This window comes from Penaeus vannamei, chromosome 14 (assembly GCF_042767895.1).
Source record: "Penaeus vannamei isolate JL-2024 chromosome 14, ASM4276789v1, whole genome shotgun sequence".
Classification (NCBI taxonomy): Eukaryota; Metazoa; Arthropoda; class Malacostraca; order Decapoda; family Penaeidae; genus Penaeus; species Penaeus vannamei.
The window spans coordinates 5864940-5889939 of NC_091562.1; the positions used below are offsets into that span (position 1 = coordinate 5864940).

The 25000-nt window shown below is 43.0% G+C and overlaps 1 protein-coding gene and 1 long non-coding RNA gene across 2 annotated transcripts in view; one reads left to right on the forward strand and one right to left on the reverse strand.

The window, feature by feature from the left end:
• The window catches only part of LOC138864055 (uncharacterized), a 25670-nt gene extending 24629 nt beyond the window's left edge, over positions 1 to 1041 (forward strand). Inside the window, exon 3 of the long non-coding RNA XR_011399074.1 lies at positions 249 to 1041. This is a non-coding gene — a long non-coding RNA (uncharacterized lncRNA). The remainder of the gene's footprint in view (positions 1 to 248) is intronic.
• The window catches only part of LOC138864005 (two pore potassium channel protein sup-9-like), a 525912-nt gene that overhangs the window by 459019 nt on the left and 41893 nt on the right, over positions 1 to 25000 (reverse strand). The window lies entirely within an intron of this gene.

Genomic DNA, 25000 nt, shown 5'->3' on the forward strand with positions numbered 1-25000 from the left:
CTTTCGGTAGACATGTTCCCACAACTCATTTTTAGAAATAACAATAGCATAGAATTAGTATAAAACAAGGAGCGCGCCGAGTGTGCCAAAGAAGTGGGAAAAATAAAGGTAGGAATGAAAAGACAAAGAGCTTGAGGGCGAAACTTTTTGGTCCAAGAATTTGGAAAATATAATTCCGGATTAGAATGTCGTCGTCTCGAGATGCAAAACTTTATTTTTCTTTTTTCTTTATTTCTTTCTTTTTTTAGGATGAGGTACAAGGAAGGGGAAGGGAAGGGGTGTCCACAACTCACTTCTGGAATGCTACGTCTTACAAAATATGCGTCAATTAACCTCAACGGCTTGTTTACACACACGTCATGCTACCCTACTTGGTTCTCGCATCTCGCTGCTCTCCTCTCTGCCTGCTATACCTTCTATATCTCTCCTCCTTCGCACTTTCCCGTCTTAAATAAATCCAAAAAGTGGTTTTGACTTTCTTTATAATATTCCTTTTCCTTAAAACTCTTTCTCCCTTTTCCTTTTTTTTTTTTTTGGTGGTGGTGCTTACCCGCGCCATAATTCTGGCGAACGCGTCCGTTTTCTATGATTGCTGTAAACTTTGGCCCGAAAATATATACTTTCGGATATTTCAACACATGTATCGAGCCGCCGCGCCCATGCAGACAGGAAGAGGGTTTTAGTATTTTAAAGTCAGTTCTAAAAATAGCAATTTTTTTCTTTCTATCTTTCTTTTTTCTTTCTTTCTCTCGTTCTTTCTTTCTTTCTTTTTTTCTTTTTCTTTCTTTCTTCCTTTCCTTCTTTCTTTCTTTCTCTCTTTCTTCCTTTCTTTCTTTCTATCTTCCTTTCTTTCTTTCTTTCTTTCTTCCTTTCTTTCTCTCTTTCTTTCTTTTTTTCTGTTACAAGTAGATTCGGAAAATTGTTCTTCCCTTGTCATCTGTTTCCCAAACCCCTTCCTTCCTATCGCCATTTCTCATTTTCCATTTTCTTTCTTCGCTGTTCTCTTGTTCTTTATTTTCCCATTTTCTTTCTCATTTTTCATTCCTCTCTTTTCTGCGTTTCCTTGTTCGTACTGCTTCACATTCTGCTTTTTGTTTTACAATTCATTCTGTGTATATGTGTATATATATATATATATATATATATATATATATATATATATATATATGTGTGTGTGTGTGTGTGTGTGTGTGTGTGTGTGTGTGTGTGTGTGTGTGTGATATATATATATATATATATATATATATATATATATATATATATATATATATATATATATATATATATATATATATATATATATATATATATATATATATATATATATCCATACGTATATATATAAACTATATATCTAAATATATAATATATAAATATATATATGTGTATATTCATATATATATATATATATATATATATATATATATATATATATATATATATATATATATGCATATGTATGTTTGTATGTATGTATATATATATATATATATATATATATATATATATATATATATATATTTACACATATATATGCAATTCTTTTTGTCTCATTTTCTCTTTCTCTCTCCACCATCCTTGTGTGCCTTAATATCCCCTTTCTTACTGTCTCTATCCATTCCCGCTTTAAAGCATTTCTACGGACGCACAGACAAGGTCATATTTTGCAAAACCAGAAAAGAATCTCGGGAAAAAAAAATCGCAGAATTCTGCTCATATATTCAGTATATAAATGTAAATTATTTTTTTCCGAGAAAATTACGGCAAACATTCACCGTGGCAATATATCATTTCAATCTCGAGTTCTGTGCCTTGCCTGACGCTTTTACAGCCTTGAAGATCTCTCGTCTTCTAAATACCTTCACCGTGAATTTAATATCAGAAGTTTAACCTAAATGAATGCAGTTTCCTGACCTCCAGCGCGGGCAAATATATCCAATTTAATTCGGCAGTGAATGGAAACCTGGCAGTGTAATCAGACATGGTTTATTAGCGAGGCAAGACGCCGGCTTCAGAATTGACTACGAATTCGCAACTGTCAGCCTTCTTTTTAGTCAACCAGACAACCGGCGTGAGCGCATTGTGTGCCTTCATTCGGCGCCGACAAGGAATCGCCTTCTCTTCTGTCGAGGTTTCCATAAACACCGCTATGACATGCGGCCCGAGAGGTCATTTTGGTCAAAGGCATTCTCCCTGTAAACCGCTCTTCTCGCCTTGCTCTAAATATCCATCCGCGTCACCCTCTTTCCTTTGTCACAACCTTCGCGTCTCTCCTACTCCCTCTCTGCGGCCATTACACATAATTCCGCATGACACAGGCAGTGTATAAGCGCAACGACATTTATGATGATTGCGTCGGGTAATCAGACAACGCGGCGTTCGGGGTGATGTCTCTTAGAGCACGCGGGCGTTCTCCCCCACGCCCATCAGGAGAGGAATGGCCGAGGCTGAATTTAGCTGAAGTACCGGCGCTTATTCTCCTCGGCGGTGGAGGCGGGCGGGGGGTGTGGGGTGTGGGTGGGGGGGGGCGTGACGAAGGCGGGATGCGAGTTGAATCACGGGCGTTTCCGTTCGTCTGGGGACATGGCCGTCTCTTTCTTTTAATAATTCTCTTTCTCTTCCTTTCCCTTTGTCTTTCACTTTCTTTATATTTTACTCTCGCTCTCCCTCTTCTTCTCTCTCTCCTATTTCTCTTCTGCTATCTCTCTCTTTTCTTTTCCCTCTTTTCTCCCTCACCCTTTCCATCTCCCTCCCCCACCCCCTATCTCTCTTTCTCTCTCCTTCTTCATTTCACTTTCTCTCTCTCTCTCTCTCTCTCTCTCTCTCTCTCTCTCTCTCTCTCTCTCTCTCTCTCTCTCTCTCTCTCTCTCTCTCTCTCTCTATTCTCAGCATCCTCTCCCTCTCCTTTTTCTATCTCTCTTCCTCTCCATCTCCCTCTCCTCCTCCCCTCCCTCTCCCTCCCCCTGTAGCAAATTTCGTTCAAGTATCATCACAAACTGTAAATTATCACAGCATCATGCAGTATACAAAATGGACGATGAGTATGCATGATAATTATTGCGAGCACACTGGCAATAAATTGTCTTCGTGAATGAGGGCGGGGAATAAGGTAGATTCTCCCGTACAATCTCCTATATTTATTCCCTTAATGCGTGAGCTTGTTCTATTTTGATTTTTTTTTTTTCATTTCAATAATGAAGAGTAACCTGATCGTTCGTTCTGTTTTCTCTCTCTTTTTACCTCCCTTTCTATCTTCTTTCTTCCATGTTTTTTATATTTTTTCTCTTCCCTCTCCGTTTCCCCCCTCTCTCTTAATCTCTACTTTCCTTCTCATTTTCATTCCCATTCTCTTTCTCCTTCTCAAACCCTCTCCTTTCCTTCCCTTCCTCTTCACCTCCCTTCTTCCCCTCTCCTTTCCTCCTCTTCCTCTTGTCCTACTCTCTCCCGCTTTCCTTTCCTTTCCTTCCTCTTCTCCTCCCTTCTCCCCCACTCCTTCGCTTCGCTTCCTGTTCTTCTCCCTTCTCCCCCTCTCCTTTCTTTCCCTCCCTTCTCCTCTTCTCCTTCCCTCCCCTTCCTCTTCCCCTTTCCTTAACTTCCTGTTCTCCTACCTTCCCTTCTCCCCCTCCCCTTTCCTCTTCTCCTCCCTTCTCCCCCACTCCTCCCCTTCCTCTTCTCCCTTCTCCCCCTCTCCTTCCCTTCCCTTTCTCTCCTCCTCCCTTCTCCCTATCTTATTCCTCCCTCTCTCCCTCTCCCCTCCTCTCTCTCTCTCTCTCTCTCTTTTACCACGAACTCTCCTCAACTCGCAAGATACCTCTCAAGTGGGGCAAACTAATGTCATATTAGATCTACAATTTACTCGCTCTGTCAGTCAGATGAGTTCCTCTTGCCGGGAGCGCAAGGCCGGAGGGTGATGTCGGATGCATTCGGAATACATTATGCTGCCAAAGACGCGATTTGCATGTGAAAAGTCACTCGCTCGAAGAAACTGCAGTTCTTCTTATGATGAAGAAAAGAAAAGAGGGGGGAGAAAAAGTCACGGTGAACATTCGAGATAGGGGGAAGAAAATGAAGGGGGAAGAAAGATCTCTTGCTTGTCCTTACGACGGAGGAGCTGGGGGGATGGGGGGATGAGGGGGAGGGGGGAAGGGCACGAGAGGGGGGAGGGGGATTTGCGAATTTTACCTTTTGTCTTCTTCTCGTCGTTGTTTCCCGTTTTCTTTTTCATTTTGGGATCCCACTTTTTTTTCTCCCTCTCTCTTTTTTTCTCTTTTTTGAAAGATAGCGAAAGAGTAAAGTGGGCGGGATTTTACAGATAAAGACAGAGACAAAGAGAGGCAGATCAATAGACAGACAGAATAAATAAGATAGAGACAAAAACAGGCAGACAGACAGATCTACAGACAGGCAGACAGAATAAAGATAGAGACAGACAAAGACAGATATATCGACAGATAGACAGAGACAGAGACAAAGACAAACAGACATATCAACTGACAGACAGAGACAGAGACAAAAAACAGACATATCAACTGACAGACAGAGAGACAAGGACAGACAGACAAATCAACATACAAACAAAGACAGAAAACCCCCAACCAGCAGGTAGAGACGAGCCCCAGACCCCGACAGCCGCCCAGACGACCCCCCTCCCCTCCTCTCCCACCCCATCCTCCCTTCCCCTCTCCCTCCCCTCCCGGCCAAGGCACCCCCCCACCGCCGCAGCCACAGAGCCGAGCGTCGTCCAGCAAGGAGACCAAGATTCAATTAATCTCAGAGCCACTCTTCGGCCGGCTAGGAGACTCCAGGAATTTCCCTCGAACGAAAGGAGATGGGTAAAGGCGATCGATAAAGGTATTTCTTTTTTTTTTTTTTTTTTTTTTTTTTTGGTGTTTGTGTGAGTCGTACTTGATAATTTTCCGGTCGAGAGGAGAGAAGAAGAGGACGGGAAAAGAGGGAAAATTTTAGATAACGATCAGATAATAATGATCTGTGTAAAAGAAAAAAAAAACGAAAGGAAAAAAAAATAATGATCAATGTAAAAGAAAAAAAAGAAAAAATAATAATAATGATCAGTGTAAAAGAAAAAAGAAAGAAAAAATAAATAAACAAAGAAAAAAAACAGAAACAAAACAAAAAGAAAAACAGTTTCAAGGAATGAGTTAACTGCTAATGAGCCAAGAATTAACAGCTTGTACAAATAGTATGTTCAAATACTAGTTGATAGGCCTATGATCGTGGCTAACAACAGCAGGGAAGCGGGTCAGTGAGGATTGGCTCGATTTTATGGCTGTAACAGATACTTGGATAAGAGAAGGAGAGGGAGAGAGGGGATGTTTATGGAGGAAGGGGAAGAGGAAGGAAGGTGAGGGGGAGAGAGAGGGAATGAGAAAGAGAGAGGAAGAGAGATAGATAGACAGGCAGACAGAGATAAAGAGAGGAGAGAAACAGAGAGTAGACAGTTAGACAGACGGACAGACAGACAGAGGCGGAGACAGAGACAGAGAAAGAGAGTAACACGAGAAAGGAAAATGAAAAGGGCAAGAGAAAAAAATAAACACAAGAAACCAAGGCAGAACACGCGTAGATGGAAGAATCAAAATAGAAAAAGAAAGACCCAAGAAAGGCGAGAAGACGCCAGGGCAAGGGGGAAAGAATTTACATGGCGTTTTGATGGCCAAACACTCTCTTGACAAAGCGCCCGGCAAAGTCTGCTGAGAGGTAAATGCCCTCAAATACCATAAATAATGCTGTGTGTTCACATTATAGAGAAAAGGAAACATTACACTGGAGGGGGAACTTTAAAGGTGATTCTCAGCCAAGGGTGAATTCGCCACTTGGGAGTTAAGACTTACATGGTTGATGGTAAATCTAGGCTAATGTGTCGGGTCGGGCGGGTCCTCTACTCAAGTAGCAATGAAGACAAAAGGCTAAGGAATAGCAAGGGAAACGAAGACGGCGTGAGCCTTGCCTTGTCACGAACAATCCTAAGAATAAATAAAGCGCTTGTCGAGTTGCCACCATCGATGTTTCTGCTTTCATTATTATTATTATTATTATCATTATTATTATTATTATTATTATTATTATTGCTGTTGTTTGTGTTTTATGAATTCATGATGCTTTCCCTTTTTCTTTAAAGATTGTTTTCTACAGAGCCTTACCGGGCGTTTCTTTGTTTTCTTTGCTTTTATGCCTCTTCATGCATGTCCTTTGCGAGAGGAAAATATGAGAGTAAATGGCGAAATACTTTTAGGCTGGAAAGGAAACGACAAAGAAGCAACAAATGTGAATCGCTGTTTTTATAGCTATTTAAGAGAATAAAAAAGCATACAAGCGAAACAGATGAGATTTTAGGTATTCGTAAGACCTAAAAAAAAACAGATGATTAAGGAGCTACTTAAAACACCGGCCGACCTCCCTAAAACATACCAATGTTATCCCACCCGAGCGCACATGCACGCCCATGCATAATTCCTTCGTAAATACTAGTGTTATCCCTCTCCCATACATACCAGGACACGTGCATAAAGACACGACCGTGCTTATGCATATACATGCTCTCGGGTATGCATAAACATGGCGCATACCCTCCAGCGTGGAGCCTAACATATGGCTGTATTTGATAATGGTTTGCACGATCGCCTTTGATGCCATCGGAGTGACGCAGAGCCCAAAAAGGAAAAAAAATATATATATAAAATTAAAGCAGGTCAGTTCCTGCATTCATCTCTTTTACACTCGCTGTTATTTGATGGAAAAAAATATATTTTGGTCGTTTTCATCTAAGTAATAACACACTTCAACACCGGCGTTATGCGGGGTACGCACACGCACATACATACACACCTACAGTATGCATGTTAGTATCTGTCCATATAGATACACACCTATACCTATACCTACATCTACCTATACATAAAGATACGTATCTGTATGTGCGTCTGTATCTGTCATATATACACACATATACCTATACCTACATCTACCTATACATACAGATACGTGTCTGTATCTGTCCATATATATATACACACCTATACCTACACCTACATCTACCTATACATACAGATACGTGTCTGTATGTGCGTCCCGACACGTACAGCACCCCTCCCCCTCCCTCCCCCCTCCCCCACGCCAGCCCCGCCAAGCGCAAAAGGGAAAAAGACAAGAAGGGATCCTATAAACACAGGACCGGCGTGTATAAGCGACAGGGGTTCGATCCGAGGGGAGAGAGCATCGGGCGAGAGGGGACCAGGGAACCAGATCGTATTGATGACCAGTGGGAGTGAAATCCTATAAAGGGGATCTGACTTCATAAAGTCTATTAAAAGCAGACATCTGTGGCTGGCTGATAGTGTTTGCCGGTCTGGAGGGCGAGCTGGGCCTCCGAGAAAGCGGCCTGCGACTCGGGGAATCCGGAGAGACGGGATCGAAAACCACGGCAAAGAGGATCACGTTTTGGGGACCTGATGGCGCCGGATTTGATCTTTTATCTGGATGTAATCGAAGTGATTGAGTCGTTTTTTCTTTCTTTCTTTCTTTCTCTCCTCTTGTCTCTCTTTCGTTCATTCCGCCTTTCTTTCTTCCATTAATTCCATTATTTTGTCTTCTTTAAATTCCTCTTTATTTTTCTTTATTCTATTCCCCTTTATTTTATTGATTTTTCCTTTCTTTCTTCATTGACTTCATCTGTTCTTTCTTCCTTTATTTTGTCATTTTTTCTTTGTTTGATTCTTCTTTCCTTTCTTCCTCCAAATCATACTCTTTTCTTCTTTTAATTCTTTCTTTCTTCCTTTTTTACTTTCTTTCCTCTATTACTCCTCTTCCTTTATTCTTTAGTTACTCCTTTTTCCTTCCTACAATTCCTCTTTTCTTTCTTCCTTCGACTCTTCTTCTCTTCCTTCCTTCCATTCTTTTCTTTCTTCCTTTAATCCATTATTTCCTCTCTTTCTCTAATTTCCTATTTTTTCCAGCCTACCCCCCCCCTCCAATTACTTTCATCCTATTTCTCCCCCCCCCCCAAAAAAAAAAAAAAAAAAAAAAATCTTTCACCCTCTTCCTTCTTCAAAAAATAAATAAAATAATAATGATAACAATAACAATAATAATTTCCCATTTCTTCCATCTTAAAAAAAAAAAAAAAAAAAAAAAAATCTTACTCTTCCTTCTTTTAAAACAAAACACCTAATTTAAACGAACACGAAAGAAAAAAGCACGACGTCCCACTCCCACCGTGATATTGGTGTAACTGAAGCCGTTTCGAAGCCTCAGGAGACCCGTGTTCGAGTCGCGTCAAAGGTTCGGAACAGTTCAGCCTCGCTCGCCTGCCTCGCGTCCCTCTCTCTGCCGGGGTGGGGTGTAGGGGGGGGGGTGGGGGGTGGAGAGTGCTTACGTACGCGATTGTGTGAATGGAGGGTTTGGGGTTGTGTGTGGGGGGGGGGGGGGGGGGGAGGGGATGGATTTGGAGGGTGTTTGTGTGTGGGGGGGGATGGGTGTATGTGTGTGTGTATGTTTATGCTTGTGTGTGTGTGTGTGTGTGTGTGTGTGTGTGTGTGTGTGTGTGTGTGTGTGTGTGTGTTTATGCTTGTGTGTGTGTGTGTGTGTTTATGTTTGTGTGTGTATGTTAATGTATGTTTGAATTAACGTAGAAGCACTCACAGGCATCCACATGAGCGCGCATTTTTCTTTCTCCTTCACGTGCGTCGCGAAGCAAAAGCGGAAAGCAACAAGGAAGGCGCCGACAAACCACCTGATCCACGGTAATGACTCCAAAAATATCCTCATTCAGTATCCGCTCCTGTGGTCGCCCATATCTCTTACCGAAGTCCACGTTCTAAACACCCAGAAATGTCTCCCTTTTTCCCTTTTATTTCTTTTTTTCAATGCCATTCGTCTTTTGATTTTTGATTTTCGTCCTTTTCCGCGAGATGAAACGGGCGCCCTCCCTTTGCGATTCAAATCACCCGCCATTTTTCAGCAAAACGACGAAATGATATATGTCTAATATATATCCAGGGGGACGAGACAAAGCTTCCTCCAAGAAAATATAACGAAAAGTGAGAAACAAAAAGGCTGAGAGAATGAAGAAAAAAGGGAAAAAAGCGGGGCGTGAACGCACACCGCATTGCGACATCGAGGCCTCCGAGATGCACCAAAGGTCGACGATCACATAGCAAAAGGCCGCACACTTCGCCCTTATTGATTTCGATATTAGGGGCTCGGCAAAGCTAGTCAAAGAGGTCATAATCCATGAAGATTTCGGGGCAATTTTCGAACAAATATATGCCGAGGAGGTGATAACACGTCGATACAAAATAAGTCTTAAATGTGTCCCTCCACTTTCTTCATTTTTCCCTTCTTTTCCTTTCGTACATTTTTATTTTCTTTCTTCTTTACATGGAATGTGTGAAGCCCCTCGAGGCTAAAGTTATGCCTTCTTGACCTGACCATATTTAAGAGTCCCTTCTCGTCTCTTTTCCACCGAGAACTTTTAAATTCTTTCATACGTGCCTATATCAACCTGGATATACGATAATTCATTCATTCATTTGCATACTCACCCATTCACCTTATCTATTCATTCATTCATTATTCCTATTTTCATCCTGATCTGTGCTTTTAATCCTTTCGGACACTCCTCCCTCCTGCTTCCTCTTCAATCTATTCAGCGGCGTATGGATCCCCTCCAGCTGTCTTTAACGTCGTTTGCTCTCGGCTTGTCCCTCCGCCCTCTCTCTATCTGTATATCTATCTGTCTGTCTCTCTCTATCTCTCGCTCGCTCTCGCACTCTCTCTATCTGTCGTTCGCTCTCTCTCTCTCTCTCTATCTGTCGTTCGCTCTCTCTCTCTCTCTATCTGTCGTTCGCTCTCTCTCTCTCTCTATCTATCTGTCGTTCGCTCTCTCTCTCTCTCTATCTGTCGTTCGCTCTCTCTCTCTCTCTCTCTCTCTCTCTCTCTCTCTCTCTCTCTCTCTCTCTCTCTCTCTCTATATATATATATATATATATATATATATATATATACATATATATATATATAATGTCTGTCTCTATCTCTGTCTACTTATTTATCTATCTATTACTCGCTTTGTCTCTCTGTATATCTCATTCTCTCTCTCTCTCTCTGTATGTCTACCTCTATCTCTATCTTTCTCCCTCTCCCCCACCCCTCCCCCTCTCTCTTTCTCTCTCCATTCATCTTCTTCAGAATATATCATCCGCATATATGCATGGAGGAATGTATACGTTTCTTTACTCATCATTAATGCAACTGTATATTCATCAACGTACGACTTATCATGCAGTCTGGAATTATATTTCCTATAAATATATATATTCTTTAATTAATATATTTCCGTATGCTTGTTCCTGGGATCGTTTTTCATTATGGTAGATCTATTTTTGTACATGTTTATATACATATATACATATGTATATATACATATATATACACACATTCATGCATATATTTTTTTCTTTTTTTCTTTATAAAAGTATGTAAGCATATAAACACACACACACACACACACACACACACACACACACACACACACACACACACACACACACACACACACACACACACACACACACACACACACACACACACACACACACACACTTTCGGCGACATAAACCTTCCACGAAATTAGAAATTATTTAATCATACGACGACATCGCTCCTGGACCGGGTTACTGAATCCTTAATTCCGGGTTAGAACCAATTTGCGAGGTTCTTTCGTTGGTGTTAAGGTCCTCACTTTTCGTTACGTAGGCCGGGGTATGAGGTCCCTGACAGCTGCATGATCATGTTCAGTCTGACATGAAATCACATTCTGGGTTTGTGGGAAGAGTATGAACAGGAGTGGGAGTGGGAGTTCGGAAGTTGAGAAAGAGAGACAAAGGGGAAGAGAGAATGGACGAGGGAGAAACGGTGGCAGGGATTCAGATGGAAATGCGAAGGGGAGCGAGGGAAGGAGGGGGAGAGGGGATGGAGGAGGGAGAGAGGGAGGGAGGGAGGGGGAGCTGGAGAAAGGAAAAGAGGGAGAGAGGAAGAGAAACACACATTTAATCATATGAACAATCAGATAGATAATAGATACACAGACAAACAGATAGCAGATATGCAAACAGACAGATAGACAGGCAGACAGACAGAATGACAAACAGACTCCCAGAACCAGAAGCAAAGACAAGAGAAACAGAGAGAGAGAGAAAATTAGGCTGGATCCTTTTTAATTGAAAAGCTAACCTGTTTTACAGCCAGGACGAAGATCTGAAAAAATCACTCTTAAATCTTACAGAGAGATCGGGAAACCCCAATTTAGAATTTTTAGTTCATTTCCCTTTTTTTCCATGTCTTCTTTATTTAAGGAGACACGACAGTAAAATGACATGTGTGCTCGGAGAATATTTTGTCGTAAGAGGAAGAGGAGCGGAAAGAGAAAAAAGCAAAAGAGAAGAGAGGGAGGAGGAGTAAGAGGATGAGAAAAGGAAAGATGAAGAACTGAGAGAGGAGGAAGAGGAAGATTGAAAAGATGGGAAGAGACGTCGAAATGAAGGAAGAGGAGTGTGATGAGGAAGAAGAGTAGAAGGAAGAGGAGGAAGAACAAGAGGAAAAGGGCGAGGGAAAACAAGTAGAAAAGGAAGAGAAGGAACTAGAAGAGGAGAAAGAGAAACAATGAAGAGGGAAAGAAAGAGGAATAGGAGAAAGAAGAAGAGGAGGAATATAGAGAGGAGGGCATGGAAAAAGAGGAGGAAGGGAGAGGAAGATGAAAAAGACGATGAACAGGAGGAGAGAACTCGGACCAGAACCCTTCAGGAAAAGAGCTCTATAATTAGAAGGTAAAATGACGAATATTTTAATAAATATGCCAATACAGACGCATAATTTAATTGATGTACGAATATAACTAAATACAGATAAACGTATGGACACTGTCACATCAGCTCATTGCTCGCAGATCTTGTATTTCTTAATTGCCGAAATAAACAAATATAAATTACCACTTACTACTATAAAAATTATATTATAAATTACCACTTACTGATGACCAGGGTTTGTCTTAACTACATTCACTTTTTGCGTGGCAGCTTTGCACTACCTTGGCTGTTTCGGTCAACTTCTCCATAGGCGTGGAAAACCCCTCAAGACACACATCAATATATTGCAATTTGCAATGTATTGATGAGGTAGGAATGTGCAGCTCATTATTTAGTTTTGTAGTGCATTTTTTTTGTGCGTATAGTTGTGTGATGCCATAGAATAAAATGGTTTAACATTTAAGAGTTAGTGTTATTTAACATATCTGAATGGAGTAAGAGAATTGTCCTCAAGAATAACGAAACTGTTATATATCAACCTAAATATATCAAATAATTAGAAGACCCACCATAGAACAGACTATGATAATAACAACAAAAGTAATGATAACTGTAAACGAAACAATATTGAACGCATACTTCCACTTGTACCTTAACATTAATAATTAGGGCATCTTATGAAAGACTGACCTCCGTTCTCTTCCCTGTGTTATGGTCCAATTAGAGTTCATTATATTTGTTCTTCGCTTAATTTTTCTTAATGACATACCAGTCGCAATAATAATAGATCAGTATGTACAGACACGTAAGCATATACAACATCGACAAGGGCGTGGCTATAAAAGAACTATGTTTTTTTTAAGTATTAAGAATGTATATAACAGGCAGATGTTTGTATAGAACGACAGATTAATGGAGATGCGTGGATTAAGACAGGCCTGGAAATGTCGACTGGGAGGTTGTAGGTCCTGAACAGTCTATTGTATTTTTATAACATTCATCAGTGTAATTACTGCTTCATACACTTCCTTTCAAGTATCACTACATTATCTTGAATCCGGAGATGATGTGAAGGAAGAGAAAAGAAAAAAGAAAATAATACACGAAAAGTGGCATAGGAAAAGAAAGAAAAATGCACGAAAAGAGGCAGAGGAAAAGAAAGAAAAAAGAAAAATAGGAATAAAAGGTGAACACGGAAAAGAAAAGAAAAATAAACCAGAGAGAGAAAAAATAAATAAAAACAAGAGTTGAGAAAAAAGAAAGAAAAAAAAACTAACAGAGTGAAGGCGGGAAGCAGACGAGCATCACCTTGCGCTAAGTACCTGGCGATCCCAGACGCTTCTCGCCCTTCAACTTTTTTTTTTCCTCTCCTCTTGTGAGTTGTGAGGGAAGTGAGGCAGAAGGCTACAATGCTTACAAGAATGCAGGAGATATAAAAACTTTCTTCCATGTTTTTACTTGCGTTTTGTTTTTGTTTTGTTTTATTGGATTAACTTTCTAACCGTAATTCCAACCGATATCAGGTTTTGTTGTTTTTCAAATAAGTTCCCGATTACAAAGTGAATGGCTACCCTCCGTCCTCCGCGTTCTTGTAACCAGAATGTGAAGAATCCAGTCCCGGACAGCCGACTCCAGATTAATTCCATTCCTAATTCATTTCTAGTGCCGAAGAATTTTTCCTTTCTCTTTTTGCCCTTTTTAATCAATCCCGGCGAAAGAATAACTTTTGGATGACACCAAGAATAACTGTCCTCCCGTCCTCTGCGTTCTTATAAGGGGAATCCGGTCCTGGACAGTCGACCTCAGATTAATTCCATTTTGCTGATTCATGTCTAGAGACGAAATAACATGATATTTTGTTTGCGTTTTATTTGTCTGTATGTTTGATTTCCTGATAAATTTATGACAAGAAGAAAATACGAAATGATTGCCCTGAATGGCTATCCTTCCTCTCTGTGCGTTCTTGTAAGTGAAATGTGATGAATCCGTCCTTAGATTTCTGACCTGAGATTAATTCCATTTGTAATTAATCTCCGGTTTCGGGAAGGGAATCAAAGAGAATAGTGATGGCATTCAGTCCTCAATAGTGAAAAGAAATGTAGATCTGAAAACAGTTGAAAAGAAACAGAAATTCGAAAGAAAAAGAATAAACATTCCTTTATTTCCGGCAGAAAGACTAACACTAATAACGTTGTTGATGATAACAAAAGTAATAATGTCATTATTGTAATAATAGTTTGTATTATCATCATCAATACATCATCACCGCCATCATCATCATCTTCACCATTACCATGATCATCACCATAATTATCACCATTACCATTACCATCATTATCCTTATCATCACCATTGCCATCATCATCACTATCACAATGATCATTATCATTATCACCATTACCATCATCATCATCATCATAATCATAATCACCACCATCACCGTCTCCCCACCACCAGCAAAAAACATAAAAAGATAATAACTTAATCAATATGCAAACTATGATCACATCCACCCTTTATGGAGGGGAAGGGGTCGCCATTATCAATAGTTACGTCATAATCACCACCATTACCTATGTCGTTACTAATGACGTTGTTCACATCATACCCATTAAAAAGGCATTAGCATTTCAATTTCAATATCCGATATGTACTCTACATCAACGCCACGTTCAAGCTAGATAGTAAAACAAACATGAACTAGTGAACGCAGCGAGTGTAAACATGATCCGTTCGAAGTCATCAGTACAGCTAGATAATATCCTTTTCTCTCGGTTTTAAGAAGGAAGTCATCAGTACAGCTAGATAAATCCTTTTCCCTCGGTTTTAAGAAGGAAGTCATCAGTACAGCTAGATAAATCCTTTTCTCTCGGTTTTAAGAAGGAAGTCATCAGTACAGCTAGATAAATCCTTTTCTCTCGGTTTTGAGAAGGAAGTCATCAGTACAGCTAGATAAATCCTTTTCTCTCGGTTTTAAGAAGGAAGTCATCAGTACAGCTAGATAAATCCTTTTCCCTCGGTTTTAAGAAGGAAGTCATCAGTACAGCTAGATAAATCCTTTTCTCTCGGTTTTAAGAAGGAAGTCATCAGTACAGCTAGATAAATCCTTTTCTCTCGGTTTTAAGAAGGAAGTCATCAGTACAGCTAGATAAATACTTTTCTCTCGGTTTTAAATGGGAAGTCATCAGTACAGCTAGATAAATTCTTATCTCTCGATTTCGATAAACACGAAGGAATACATGTGAAAAGAATACTTTTCTTTTTCATATGAAGTATAAATGAGGAGGAAGGGTTGAGGAATCAGAAGTATTGATACGAAAGAACAAATTTGTTCGTCTCACGCATAATTAAAGGGGGAGGAAGGAGGGATAGGGTTGGGGGGAGGGAGGATCAGAGGGACGGAATAAGAGGAGGGAAGGTCTCTGGGACTGGGAGGGAGAGAGGGGGGGCCAGGGAAGAGGTCACAAGGACTCACTCACAGGATAACCCAGATCCGTCATGAGGCGGCGGCGGCGGCGGTGGCGTCTCATTAATCATGGGAGAGCAGAAGAGGTCCTGCCGTTCGTGTGCGCGGATTTAGCGAGGAAGAAGAGGATTCGCGTGTTTGTAGAGCGGAGGGAAGGGGGAGGAGGGAGGACAGGGAAGGAGAGCTTGAAAGGATGAGCAGGGATGGGAGAGGAAAAAAGGGAAGAGAGGGAGAGAAAGAGAGAAACAGACTGGCGAACAAAGAAGGAGGGGCGTGAAGGGGAAATAAAAAGAACGGAGAAATAAAGAGTGGAGAGGAAGAAAATCAAGGCCAGATAAAGACATACAGATAACAAAAGGGAGAAAGAGAGAGACGGAGAGTGGGAGAAGGGCAAGAACGAGAGGGGAAAGGCCCAAGGGAGATAAAAGACGTAGAGGAAAGTTAGCGTTGGAAACAAAGGGAGAGGGATATTTGGGATCAGGGAAGGAGAAAGAGAAAGTTAGCGCGGCCGAGTAAGATAAACAGAGAGGTCCGGTCTTACTCTGTGAAAGGAGGAGAGAGAGAGAGAGAGAGAAAGAAAGAGAAACTGATAGGTAGGTGAATGATAGAAAGGCAAATAGAGGGTAAGGATAGTCAGAGAAAATACGAGAGAGAGAGAGAGAGAAACTGATAGTTAGATAAATGAGAGGGTAAGGAAAGTCAAAGAACATACGAAGAGAGAGAGAGAGAAAGAGAAACTGATAGGCAGAAGAATCAGAGAAAGGCAAATAGAGGGTAAAGACAGTCAAAGAAAATACGGCGGAGAATCAAAATCCTTTAAGCAATAATTCCCCCAATATCCGAACGAGGGAAGAAGGAGAAGCAACGAACGGGAAAATGGAAACTTGAATAAACGACGCGCATGAAACATGACGCAACTTTTGGCGGTCGTCGAGGTCACCTGCCGGGCGTACAGCTGCCGGAGTATATCTGACGCTGTCGTAAGGCCGACCACTGTACCGACAGGACAAGAGCATTCGAGGCAAGCACAGCGGCGCGTCTTACAACCGGTCGCTGGAGCTGCGCGGGGCGGAGGGACGCTGGACGAACTGACTGCAGCTTCGGCAGGGCAGAAACAGCGGTAAAAAGGAGGAAGTAGAAATGGGAGAGGGGGGGAAAGGGTCAGTGTGACAGCAAACAGTAAAAATGTAACAAATAGCATGGGAGAACTGAAAAAGCAAGAGAAACGGAATACGGTAGGAAGTTTTAAATATAAATACTTACATTTGAATATATGTATGTATGTATATATATATATATATATATATATATATATATATATATATATATATGTGTGTGTGTGTGTGTGTGTGTGTGTGTGTGTGTGTGTGTGTGTGAGTATGTGTGTGTGTGTCTATATATATATATATATATATATATATATATATATATATATATATATATATATATATATATATATAATATACATATATAAATGCACATACATTAAAATAAACAATGCTATAAATCCAGACCCATCACCTAAAAACAACAACAATCCAATCTGCTTTCAAAAAATGTAAGCAACAGCAAAACTAGCAGCCTGCATAAAAAAAAAAAAAAAAAAAAAAAAAACGCAGCGCACTGGAATGACTTCTGTAAATTTTGGCCCCGCGACCCCTTTCCCCCCTTCCCCCAGCCCCCTGCCCCCCTTCCCCCTGGGTCCTTTCCTCCCCCCTCCCCCTTCCCTCCTTACAATCCCCCCTCTGCCTGCCTCCTTCCCCCTTCCTTCCCCTTCTCCCCTGCCCCTTGTCCCCCTTCCATCCCCCTCCCCCCTGCCCCTAGCCCTCATTCCCTCCCTCTCCCCCTGCCCCTTTCCCCTCTTCCCTCCTCACATCACCCCCTCCCCCTCTCCCCCCTACGCCCACCCACCCACGAGGCGCAGGTCCTGTGAGGCGCCGCGAGTGACACGTCCCCCTGATTCGGGTCGTGATGAGGTCGTGGAGTTCCCTAATCGTGTTTTGAGAGGATGGAGATTTAAGGAAAATGGGAGGGTGAGAGATCGCGATTATGTGGGCTTCATGGGATGATGTTTTTACCCCTTTTTTTCCTTCTTTTTCTTTAATGTTCTGTGGAGACGGGGGGGGGGGGGTCTTCGCGCGAACTGGGTAGCTGGTTGCGGACTGGGGTGCGTTGTAGCCCAGATCTGGACGGGTATTATTTATTGCCTGCGTTGCTTAAATCTGTCTCGCTATCATAGTATCATTATTTATTTTCAATCCTATTCAGTAATACTACCGTTATATTATGTGCTGGTGATGCCATTAGGATTATGGAAATTATGTTCGTCAATAAAATTCATGGTAACGGAAATATGATAATGAACCTCATTATTATGATCATTATTAGTAATAGTAGCAGCAGTATACATCAATTATCGTCATGAGAATTGTCACTTTCATATCAATATTAGCGTTATACTCACGACTCTGATATTAGCAGCTAAAATGATGATTTAAAAAATATAACAGGAAAACATTACGTAGTGGCAATGTTGCTGATAAAAACAGTGGCGTCACGCATTTGTTTCGCTGTCAAGTTTTAAATGACAACGAAAACGCAGCTGCCCTCATGGGACACAGCGGCGCCCCCCGTCATGCAACCGTCTCTTCCCCCGCTAACTATATACAGCTCATTTATATAGGAGGGATCGATAGCCTCTTTGATGTTTGGCGTTACCTATGCTCACCTATTCTCCTTTTTCTTTTCCTTTCTCGTTTTCCTTTCCGAGGCTGAAGGGGCAGTTCAGCCGCCCGCCACTGCAACTCTCGCCGTCCGATTATGCAGCAAAAACACGTTTAACGGCTGACCTGCGCATGGCGAGAGGCTTTTGTTTCCCGCGCGTTTGTTGGCAGAGAGACAAATCCACGAACTGTACACAACAGCTGAACAAAACCCTAAATAAAGAATAGCACCGTTTTGAAATGAGTTTAGGGGTTCGAGAGAAAGGGAAAAAAGGAGCAAAGGACTCTCGCACCGTAGAACCGTGGTGGCAGTGATCACCGTCGGCTAAAAGGACGAACAACGACCCAAGAAGCACTTAAACTGACGGCGGCAAAGTGACATGGATTAAACACCAAAAGGTGCAAAACCTCCGCCGACGCTAGCAAGCTCTGAATATGCAATCCACGTCTCGTATAGTTGGCAAGGGTATGAGTGCCCTCGTAAAGCATAAATCAACAAAGGGAGGCACCATGGATTAAATTTCCCTGATAATTACAGTTGGTTGTTTATGCCTCCTTGCGTCAAATGAGAACCCAAATTAAACGGAACACCTTACGGCTTTAATTTTAACGAATTGTATTTCATCCAGTTTCTTTTCAGCCTCACTCGTTGTCAGGGCAAATGGAAAGAACATCTGCAACGCGCAACACATCTTGCGTAAACTTTTTAAAGTGCTGCCCTCTTCGTCATCATCTTCAGTATGTCACTCACAGACTCACCAATAAGCTGGAGTTAAAATGCTGAATACACACAAGCTCTTTGGCGGAATTTGAAAATGCCTAAGTGGGTTTGTCAAGATCTGTCGAGGGCCGGGACTACCTCCTTGCTTATTTGCGAGGGAAAAGGGGAGAAAAAATTCTCTAAGTTGCTCGATCCGAAAGACACAGCTGTAAACTTACGGAACGAGAACCATTATTCATAACTTCCTACCTTCCTACTTCCTTCTTTTCCTTCTCTCTGAAACAACCACGTTACCTTTAAACAAACGAGAAACATTATACCTACAACCCAAAAATAACCAGAACCTGCGCCACCGTCACCATGATACGACAAACATCCCCGTTCACCATTTACAACCATAATTGCACCATAACTACCACCTCACCTCTCTCCGCCGCCATTTAACGAAGCCTCTCGCTGGCAAGCCTCACAGAGCAAGCAGGCGACGCATCAAGAGCCTTTTACAAGACCTTTTGATTTCTCATTATTGCCTGCTGTCCAAATCACCTCAGCAACTCCTCCTCCGTTTAATTACTTAATGCATATCATTAATGCTTTAATCTGCTGCTGCTGTATTTTATTCTGCTGGGTGAAGTGCCTGTTATTGGCTGAACTCCTATTTTTTTCCTTTCTTACTTACGCGTGAGTTTTGGGATAATTGATATTTCTTTTTGGTGAAGAGTGTTAATGAAGGGAGTTATTAAGTTGGTCATACTATTGATAATGAAATCAATGATGATATTGATTGGATTGGCTCATAGTTGTCTCAGTGCCAGGAAGAAGTCGAGGTGTAAGTAATATATATATGTATATAATCGTATAAATTATCATACAGTTATATATATGTATTATATCTATCTATCTATATATATATAACATATATATATATATTATATATATATACATATATACATATATATATATATATATATATATATATATATATATATGTGTGTGTGTGTGTGTGTGTGTGTGTGTGTGTGTGTGTGTGTGTGCGTGTGTGTATGTGTGTGTACACAAATGCACACACACACACACGCACACACACACACACACACACACACAGAGAGAGAGAGAGAGAGAGAGAGAGAGAGAGAGAGAGAGAGAGAGAGAGAGAGAGAGAGAGAGAGAGAGAGAGAGAGAGAGAGAGAGAGAGAGAGAGGAGAAGAAGAAATAGATTGAAATATGGAAAGAGAGTGGGAGAGTCTTGTTGGCATCTACCAGCGTATCATATTTCAAAAGTTATGTGTTCTCTCTCTCTCTTTCTTTTCTCTCTCTCTCTCTCTCTCTCTCTCTCTCTCTCTCTCTCTCTCTTTCTCTCCCCTCTCTCTCTTTCTCTCCTCCCCCCCTCTCTCTCTTTCCCTCTCCTCTCTCTCTCTCTCTCCCTCACCCTCTCCCCCTCTCTTTCTCTCTCTCCCTCTCCCTCTCCCTCTCCCTCTCCCTCTCCCTCTCTCTCTCTCCCTCTCTCTCTCTCCCTCCCCCCCCCTCTCTCTCTCCCTCTCTCTCTCTCTTCTCTCTCTCTCTCTCTCTCTCTCTCTCTCTCTCTCTCTCCCTCTCCCTCTCCCTCTCCCTCTCTCTCTCTCTCTCTCTCTCTCTCTCTCTCTCCCTCTCCCTCTCCCTCTCCCTCTCCCTCTACCTCTACCTCTCTCTCTCTCTCTCTCTCCCTCCCTCCCTCCCTCCCTCCCTCTCCCTCTCCCTCTCCCTCTCCCTCTCTCTCTCTCTCCCTCTCTCCCTCTCCCTCTCCCTCTCTCTCTCTCCCTCCTTCCCTCTCCCTCTCTCTCTCTCTCTCTTGACAAATGCATATTCAGATCCCAACACTTTGTCCAGCAGACGCATTGAATTTATAATACTGAGGATATACAGCGGCACCAAAATTCTCCCTCAATCCTGGCACCGTGCCAAAAATAAATCATAGCCCTATCTCGTTATCCTTCAGTCCATTTAAAATCTGCTTTATGGAAAACTATTGCGTTTTATCTCTTAAATTGTTTATTCCCATTTTAGTTCCCCCCTTTTTCGGTTTCTTTCATGCTTGAAATTAACTTTTCGTTTTGTATATATATCTTTTATCTCCATCTCTTGGTTTGAACTTTCACATCATATATATATATATTTCTTTCGTTTCTCATTTCCTTTAAAGAATATTCTATATTTACTTCGTTTTCATTACATGTTACTAGTCATTAGCGCGCATTAATTAACTCTCTCTGATTTCCGACTATAATCGTATCCCATTATCACAATGACCATGATAGTGATATCAGCTGATAATGGTGATAACGGTGGAAATAATATTAATAATGATAATAGACATAATGATACGTGAGCTATAGCAACAACGACATAAAACGTCATCATTACTTTGTGTAGCTCAATAAAATTCATATTAGTTAATATTTAAAGCTTAAGGTCATATAGAGAAAAGAGAGAGAGAGAGAGAGAGAGAGAGAGAGAGAGAGAGAGAGAGAGAGAGAGAGAGAGAGAGAGAGAGAGAGAGAAAGAAAGAAAGAAAGAAAGAAAGAAAGAAAGAAAGAAAGAGGGAGAGGGAGAGAGAGAGAGAGAGAGACAGAGTCAGAGAGAGAGAGACAACAGACAGACAGACAGACAGACAGAGACAGACAGAGAGAGAGAAAATTGATCAAGGCTAAAAATACAATATTTTACTCATATACAAATCCCACGTCCCTCCGACTAGTGCATGGTGGTATTAAAGGCATAAAAGTGCTTTCGAGAGTTAGTTAGAGCAGCTATTTATATCAATGTGAAATTATTGTATTTTTATTGTTGTTGTTGCTAAGCTTTATACAAACATCATAATGATAATCTACTTATATCAACATTCGCTATAAATAACAAGGATCGACTAGAAAAAGAATTACCTAAAAAAAAGGATAATGATAGACAAACAAATAGAAAATAAACAAGAAAAAAAAAACAAAATAAACGAAGACATTTTTCAAAAAAATAAAGCATTACCAACAAAAAAACAATGACGATAGACAAACTAATATAAAAAAATATATATATATATAAGAAAAAAAATAAACGAAGAAGAAATTTTTCAAAAAATATCCAAACCCTAAAAGATAAAAAAAATAAAAAATAAAAAAAGAGATTCCTACCAAGTATCAAAATAAGACGTCAGAGTCCAGTGGCGAAATTATGCAAATTTCTTGGACCCGAAAAGACACCGCCGCCCTCCCCCCCTTCCCCTCCCTCTCCCTCCCCCCCACCTATCCTCCCCCGGGCCCCTATCCCCCTCCCCTCCCCACCCTCCTATCCTCCCCCTTCCCCTCCCCACCCTCCTATCCTCCCCGGGCCCCTATCCCCCTCCCCCCACCCTCCTATCCTCCCCCTCCCCCCACCCTCCTATCCTCCCCCTTCCCCTCCTCCCCCCTCCCTCATATCCTCCCCCGAGCCCCTATCCCCCTCCCCCCACCCTCCTATCCTCCCCAGAGCCCCTATCCCCCTCCCCCACCCTCCTATCCTCCCCCGGGCCCCTATCTCCCCCCCTTCCCCTCCCCCTCCCTTCCCCACCCTCCTATCCTCCCCCGAGCCCCTATCCCCCTCCCCCCACCCTCCTATCCTCCCCAGCGCCCCTATCCCCCTCCCCCACCCTCCTATCCTCCCCCGGGCCCCTATCTCCCCCCCTTCCCCTCCCCCTCCCTTCCCCACCCTCCTATCCTCCCCCGAGCCCCTATCCCCCTCCCCCCACCCTCCTATCCTCCCCAGCGCCCCTATCCCCCTCCCCCACCCTCCTATCCTCCCCCGGGTCCCTATCCCCCTCCCCCACCCTCCTATCTTCCCCCGGGCCCCTATCCCCCTCCCCCTTCCCCTCCTCCTATCCTCCACCGAGCCCCTATCCCCCTCCCCCCACCCTCCTATCCTCCCCAGAGCCCCTATCCCCCTCCCCCACCCTCCTATCTTCCCCCGGGCCCCTATCCCCCTCCCCCTTCCCCTCCCCCTCCCTTCCCCACCCTCCTATCCTCCCCCGGGCCCCTATCCCTTCTCACCTATTCGTCCCGGCGAAGATAATCAATGCCTCGACCACGGATAAGTTAAGCTTTCCCCTCCCTCTGCGCCCTTCCTTTCTCTCTCTCTCTCTTTCTCTTTTTCTCTCTCTCTCTCTTCCTCTTTTCCCCTATCTTTCTTTCTCTCTCTCTCTCTTCCTCTTCTCTTCTATCTCTCTTTTTCTCGCTTTTGCTTTAGCTCTTGTTCGTTTTCCTCTATCTCTTTTCCCCTTCCTCCCCTCCCCATTTTTTTTCTTCCTTGTCTTCTCTCTTTCTCTTATCCCCTATCTCTCTTTTTCTCCCTTTTCCCCTATCTCTTTTCCCCCGCTTTTTCTCCTACTTGTCTTCCCTCTTTCTCTTTTCCTCTCTCTCTCTCTTATTCTCCCCTTTCTTCTATCTCTTTTTCTCCCTTTCCACCCCTTTCTGCTCTTTGTCTTCCTCTCTCTTCCTCTTTCTCTCTTCTCTTATTTTTATCGATCGATCTCTTTGTCCCCTCCTTTTCTCCCATTTCTCCTTCTTGTATTCCCTCTTTCTCTCTTCCTCTTTTCATCTATCTCTCTTATTCCCCCTTTCCTCTCTTTTCCCTCCTTTCTCCCCTTTCTTCTTCTTGTCTTCTTTTTCTCTTCCTCTTTTCTCTTATCTCTCTCTCTCCCTTTCTCCCCTTTTCCTTTACGTTTCTTCTCTTTATTCTACTTCTTTCTTTCTTTCTCTTTTTTATTCGATCCCCTAAATTCGTTTGAGTTTTTTTATAATCCTCCTCCTCTTCTTCTAATAGCTATTTTTATTATTATGTTTTACTTCATCTTATTTTATTACTTTTCATTTGTTTTCTTACTGTTTTCTTCGTCACTTTCTCTTTCATGTCCATCATAATCATTATCATCATTCCACCTCTCCCTCCTCCTCCTCCTCTTGTTCTTCTTCTTCCTCCTTCCCTTCCTCTCAATCCTCCACTTTCCCCCTCCTCCTCCTCCACCTCCCCCCTCCACCTCCTCCTCCACCTCCCCCCAATCCTCCTCCACCTCCTCCTCCTCCTCCACCTCCCCCTTCCTCTTCCTCCTCCTACTCTTTCTCATCCTCTACCTCCCCCCTCCTCCTCCTCCAACTCCCCCTCCTCCTCCTCCTCCCCCTCTATCTCCACCTCCTCCTCCTCCTTTTTTTCCAATTCCTCTTCTGACACCCATCACGCCCACATTATTACGGTCAGGACGGAGGAGGCGGTGCGTGGGCGGGGGTGAAGGGCGTAGAGAGCGCTCGAGTGGAGAAGGGTTGAGTGGGAAGAGCGAGTGGGAAGGATTACGGCAGAGGATGGCAGGGGGGAGAAGAGAGAGGGAAGGATAGAGGGGAATGGACAGGAAGGATTGGCAGGGCGGGAGGGAGGGGTGGTAGAAGGAGTGAAAGGAGGCGTAGGATAGCGTAGGGAGTGGAAAGAAGCCGTTGGTAGGGAGTGGCAGGGAATGAAAGTGGGATTGGCAGGGAGTGCAAGGGAGGGACAGGCAGGGAGTCGGGTGGAAGGTTGACAGAGAGCGACAGGGAGGGGGAGATGGCCAGGCAGAGGGAGGGAGGTTGACAGAGAGCGACAGGGAGGGGGAGATGGCCAGGCAGAGGGAGGGAGGTTGCCAGAGAGAAATATAGCCAGTGGGAAGGATAGTGGCAGAGAGCGACAGGGAGATAGCCAGGCAGTGTGAGGGACTGGCAGAGAGCGACAGAGAGGGAGAGATAGCCAAGCAGTGTGAGGGACTGGCAGAGAGCGATAGGGAGATAGCCAGGAAATAGGAGGACGGTTGTCAGAGAGCGACAGGGAGGGAGAGATAGCCAGGCAGTGGGAGGGACTGTGGCAGAGAGCGACAGGGAGGGAGAGATATCCAGGCAGGGGGAAGGATAGTGGCAGAGAGCGACAGGGAGATAGCCAGGAAATCGGAGGACGGCTGGCAGAGAGCGACAGGGAGGGAGAGATATCCAGGCAGTGGGAGGGACTGTGGCAGAGAGCGGCAGGGAGGGAGAGATAGCCAGGCAGAGGGAGGAAGGTTGGCAGAGAGCGACAGGGAGGGAGAGATATCCAGGCAGTGGGAGGGACTGTGGCAGAGAGCGGCAGGGAGAGACGGACGAGGAGCGCGTGCAGGGAACCGAAGGACAGAGAAGGTTAAAACAAGACGGTGATTATCTACACCCTAGCGACGTCAAGCGGGACAGCGAGCGGACGCCGGGGTGTAGGGGAG